The 6000-nt window shown below is 37.4% G+C and overlaps 1 protein-coding gene across 1 annotated transcript in view; it reads left to right on the forward strand.

Annotated features, from left to right (window-relative positions):
* Nucleotides 1-6000, forward strand: part of CLSTN2 (calsyntenin 2) — a gene marked incomplete at its 5' end in the record, with an annotated part of 84240 nt that overhangs the window by 15628 nt on the left and 62612 nt on the right. The window lies entirely within an intron of this gene.

Raw genomic sequence — 6000 nt, forward strand, 5'->3', positions numbered from 1 at the left:
TCCCTTAAAAAAAATGAACAGAACTTTAAAGATTATTTTGCAGTGCTGATTAAAAAGGTTAATACTTTATGTATACATATGTATGCATGTGCATGCATATATGTATTCATACATATGTATGTACATATGTATACTATACACATATATGCTAATTTAAAAATAGGGGGAAGTATAATTTAATTTAAAATATCCTAAATGGTACTTATGTGTTTATTCATGGTATTTGTGTTTCTTATTAAACACACACAAAGAAGCATGATCCTAGCTGATACGTAAAACTTGTTTCATTTTTGGCATAATTTCTACCAAAGTTTCCTAGCACAATACATGTCTGCTAGCACTGGTAGGAGCTGTGGCAATCGTTGTAAAGCTCCATACTTGTTTCCCAAGAGAAAAAAGCATTTTCTTCTGTCAGTGCTGACTGCTTGACCCTTTAAAATCTAGCAAATTGTTTTTAGAAAATTATATTCTGGGCAGCACACAGTGACATTGATGGATCCTGGAAGTAGCATTCTGCTGATGCTTACTAGCTGATTTGGGGCCCGTTAACTTGGGGACATCCTACCGAATTCACTCCTTTGTAAAATAACCTATTTCACGAATAGGAAACTGCTTAGACAACCTGAGCAGACCTGGTTATTTCGAGTAGTTCAGGATCTTCACAGAAACAAAGGTATTTTAAGAAAGACCCAGGCATACATGCACTACCAGTCTTTTTTCTAACCTTCCTTCTGAGATGACAAGGCATAGCAGATGATCCATTTTAACATTAAAGATATCCTTTAAAATTAAAATAATAATGTTAACTCAATTTTGTTCACCTGTAATATGTGTCAAGAAAGAGCATTCAGAATTTCTTGAAAGGTCTGTTGCAAGACTGAGATTTCCTTTTTTGCAAGTAAAAATTTTCCTTTTTCAGAAGTTTTGAGGAGCATTAATCAGGAAATGGGGCAGCGAAACAGATAAGGTGATTGCTTTGTGTATCTTGGGGTTTTGGTGTTTTGTTTTTTTTTCCAAATGGGAACTTAAAATCCTTTGAAATGTTTGGTCGTTTGGGTTTTTTAGTTTGGCACAATTTGTAAGTCCATAAATATAGAGAGAATGCTGCCCAAGAGAAAGTATGTCATAACTGTTACCCTGTGTCTGTTCTGCAAAAAAAAAATCCTTTACCTTTAGTTCAACATAGAAATTCAAGTACTAAAGCGTGTTCATTTTGGAAATGTCTTACAGCCATTGATCTTTCACATGTGGAGTACAGCAGGTATTTATTGATGTGGCTGTGGCATATGATATTTTGGCAGCATGTGGACTTTCCAGTAAATTCATGGTGTTGAAAGAAGATAGTAGTTTTGTGAGGACAGTGCTCTGTTCTTCCAAATATCATGGTACAGCACCTAGGGATGCCTGTCTGCTGTTTTTAAGATACAGGGAGTTTCAGAAGTCATGAAAATAAGTGTACTTTCGGCAAATCTACAGAGACGTTTCTGATCTTGTTTGAAATGCTTTGTGTATACTGATACTTCTATTTATTCTAGATTGTTTCAGATTTTCAAATGAATAGAGACAAAAATGTTTAATAAAAAAATACTTCAGCAAAGCTGTGAGGTGTATGTTTAAAAAAAAAAAAAAAAGGCAGCAGAATAACCTTTAGCCAAGTATCCAGCCTACATAGATAGGACAGATGTGAAGATGCTGTAGAGCAAACAGATCTACCAGTTACATTGCTTTGGGAACCTTATGTTCCAGCTATTACATAGAAACGCTGCAGACACTCACTAATAGCACTACATAAATTTTATCTTACATTTAGCTGCCAGAATGCACATCTTCAGTCCAACATGAGAGAAGTTTTGCATTTCACTGGCATAGTAGGAGTTGTGTTGCAGTTCTTTGTAATTACCTTGCCATCATTTTTAATGTTGTGAGGTGGAATCAAAGTTCATGGCCACACACATGAAGGAGGAGACATACCTCAGTTGCACATGTGAGTGCCATACTCCTTCAAGGAAAAATGAGATTAAGTCATTCTTAGTGTCATCAAGCATTGGAAATGAATTAAAATATAATACATGGATCACAAGAAAAGAGTCTCATGTACAAAAGTGTTAAGTGTAGAGATCAAGGAAAGTTTTACATTATCCTTCTGTTGAAAGGAGAATTTCTTTAGTGCATTGGGATTTACTTTTAAAGGCTCAGGCTGTCACTGAAGTTTGATCCATTTTTATCTGGGAATAGTTTATCTCAGAGATCAAGATGCAAGTTTATATAGTTGTTTTATAATCTATGAAATCTGAACCACAAACTTGACATTGTGATAGTTACACTCTAATGTTGTTATGTTGTAGGTATAATCCATCTGGGGCTGTCTTATATTTTCTGGAAGAGCTTTATACCACAACTGGCAAGCAAAAGCCTGTTGAATTAAAAAATCCAAACAAAGGCTGTCTTCTCTGGGACTAAACAAGGGCTAGTTTTATTCAAGCTTTTCCCATGGGATTACTGGGCAGACAGTGCTTACCTTTCTAACTTTGCACTGTCTAACTTGCACTGTGGTGGTGGTGCATGACAGTTTGTGTCAAAGGAAGATGTTGGATGAAGTTAGCTAACATAGTGCAACCTACCATTTCTGATGGGATTGTGTATCTTTTGACTTGTTGCATAACCCAAGACATGAGTCACATTTTAAGATATAGTTTTTAAATATCTGAAGTTCAGAAGCTGCTGTAGGCTTGGGTTACATAAGACTCTTCCTCAGAGTTCTAAAGGAATCGAAAAAGTGCCACCACATTCCTGAGGGGAAGGTGCTGATCTGTTGAATGTGTCCAGTACAGGATGTTATTCTGGGAGAAAGAAAAATAACAATCTTCACCAAAATTAAATGAAAGACAGATTTTTCTCACAATAAGGTCTTCACGCTACCACCACGTCTTGTTGCTCGTTCTAACTCTTTCCAACAGTACTAACTTTACTGGTGGTGAAACACAGAGGGTGCTGGCCTCAGCTGCAACACCTCTGCAGTGCTGAAATGCCTTGGGGGCAGGTACTATATAAAGAAGCCAGTTGATTTGTATCAGAGCTATTGCTACCTTTAAGATCTGTCCTGCTATCACAGGATTGTATCATGCTCCAGTATTGCCTCGTGCCTGCCTGGGAATGCCTTCTGCACAGAGAGGGCCTCCTTGGCAGGCTTCCTAAGTCTGCACTAAGTCAGTGAAAGAAGTGCTGGTGGGATTTAGGGTGAGTATTGGTCTGTGATTCTGCAGGGGCCAAGGTACAAAGACGCAGGCTTGAGTCTAGTTGATGCTTTACAATTTAGAGCTGAGATAAATGCAGATGATTTGGAACATTCAGAGTTTATGATCTCTGGGTATAAATTGCCATTTCTGCCAAACTGAAAGGTAATACTGTGAAACAAAACACCTCTTCCAATCCAAGGGACATTCATGTGGCAGAAACAGAGGTCTTCCATTATTCTTCCTTGTGAGTAGTGGCATTTTATATAGCCTGTTTTTTAGAAGACATTCTTCATATAACCGGTGGTGAGTGTGCAGTCGCAGATATGTTAGTTAATAATTCAGTCACATCTCCCATACGCTAATGAATGTTTTGCATGAGTTCCAGTTAATTTGATATAGCTGAGAAATGAAAACATGACTGAAACCTGAAAGCTGCTGAGATAGTCAGAAATGTTTCAGATTCACATAAGACTCTCTTTATTTTTCCTTTTGGGTAGAGTCAATAATTCATATATTACTAGCTTGCATAAAAAATAGCAAATTATTTTATTTTACCTTAAGTATCTGAAAGAACTTGCTATTCTTGTTCAACTGGAAAAATGTTACCCTTGAGTTTCTGGAATGGATAGGGAACAGAAACCTATTATTGTAATGATGTACCTTATACGATACTTGAAATTCTAAGGGAACTGTTTAAACTGACAACTGCAGACAAATTATGCAATAGTGCAGATCAAATCTAACTTAATATGGAATGAACGGGCTGATTATTATTACCTGAAAATTACTACTAAAATAGCAACTCAGCTGATGTGTGCACAGGCAATAAAGTACTCGTAGTTGTCTTTTAGTTAATGATGTACAAGCCCTAAAGATTTTAGTAAAAACAGATATTAAACATACTTTCAGAATATTCCAGGAAGTCTCAGCTTCCTCTTGAGAACAAAATGCTATGTGATTACCATTTGGATTAAAAGTCAAGAAAATCTGAGAATTTTGAAATGCAGACCAGTGACTGTCAACATCCTGTCTTCTTTGTCTGGACTCTGGACTAACTGCTCTACATTTCAAAATGTTTGCAGGGACTTCCAGATTTTCTTGTAAATTTTTAATCCAGTTTAAGATGGTGGGAAAGAGCACCTTTTTTCAAGCTTTCTGAAAATTAGGTCTGTTGAAAAACACCATACTCTTTCACCTACTAGATGCATATACATTTATATATATTAAAAATTTACTTTTCCTTCCACTGATATTTAGAAAGAATGTCTCTGTCCATTTGCTTTATGAGATTTCATTGACTGCCAGGACCTAGAATTTTTCCATTTATGGAGTCCTCTTTTACCTAGGACTAAAAAAAGTCAGAGAAATTTCAGCTGTGTATACAAGAGTACTTCTTTTGACAGTTTTCTAGATACACAGATGTACACATTAGGTAGCAGAGTTGAATATTTTGTGACTTCAAAATAATTAACTATTTGCATCTCTGTATTAATGTGGTATTCCTATTTATGTTGCATGGTAGCTTGGCTGGAGTTGGCTAAAATGTGTGAGAAAGATATGAACCTGTTAGAGCACATCCAGAGGAGGCCACAAAAATGGCCAAAGGGCTGGAACATCTCTCCTATGAAGAAAGGCTGAGAGAGTTGGGGCTGTTCATCCTGGAGAAGGGAAGGAGACCTTACTGCAGCCTTTCAGTACATAAAGGGGGCTTATAATAAAGACAGAAACCTTTTGCCAAGGAGTGACAGGACAGGAGGTAACAATTTTAAACTGAAAGAGGATAGATTTAGATTTGATATAAGGAAGAAGCTCTTTACTGTAAGGATGGTGCGACACTGGAGCAGGTTGCTCAGAGGTGTGGATGCCCCATCACTGGAAGTATTCAAGGTCAGATTCGATGGGGCTTTGAGCAACCTGATCTAGTGAAAGATGTCCCTGCCTATGGCAGGGGGGGTGGACTAAGGGATCTTTGAAGGTCCCTTCCAACCCAAACCATTCTATGATTCTATGAAAATACGAGCTGTAAAGATATCTGAAATACGTGTTTTTAATTAAAGCTACTTGTTTGGGTTTTCTCTGAAGCAGGTTGCAAACACCATAATTAATTGAATTTAAAAATTAAATGCTTCAGTTGAGAAGCGTAGTGGTATGTATGACGTGTCCAGGTGGCTGCCTAAGGCAGGTGATTGTTTAAACATCGTGGGCTGTGAGACATCTGCGTAAGTATAACCGCAGATTAGTCAGATCTGGCTGAAAGTGTCAGTAGTCCTTTCAGCTGTAACTTTCTCTCATTAATACTTCACAAACTTAGTAAGACATTTGAAGGCAAGAAGTGGCACTACAGATGTGTTATATTAGCTTTTGGTCACAGGCCAGTGAGACTGATGTATATAGCCTGGTCCTTGGAGATATTTGTTCTGAATCACAAAACTAAAGAATCTGACCAGATTCAGTGCAGCAGCCAGCCTCATCCCTGCAGAGCTAACTTGTAGTCTGTCACAGGGACATGGACATTGGAGTTCCAGACTGACACCAATTAGCACTTCTTGTCAGTATATGTATGTACCCCGTGCTTGTGTGACTCTAGCAGCAGTAGTATTACTTAATTGAGCCTGACACTCTTTTACAAAAAGGGGCAAAACCCGATTTTTTACAACACTAACTTTTTGATGCCAAGTTTAAAAATGTTTATTTTTGTCTTAGTGACCTTTGAGAACAATATGTCACAGAATCATTAAGGTTGGAAAAGACCTTTGTCATTTAA

Source organism: Phaethon lepturus, unplaced genomic scaffold, assembly GCF_000687285.1.
Source record: "Phaethon lepturus isolate BGI_N335 unplaced genomic scaffold, ASM68728v1 scaffold27144, whole genome shotgun sequence".
Taxonomy (NCBI): domain Eukaryota; kingdom Metazoa; phylum Chordata; class Aves; order Phaethontiformes; family Phaethontidae; genus Phaethon; species Phaethon lepturus.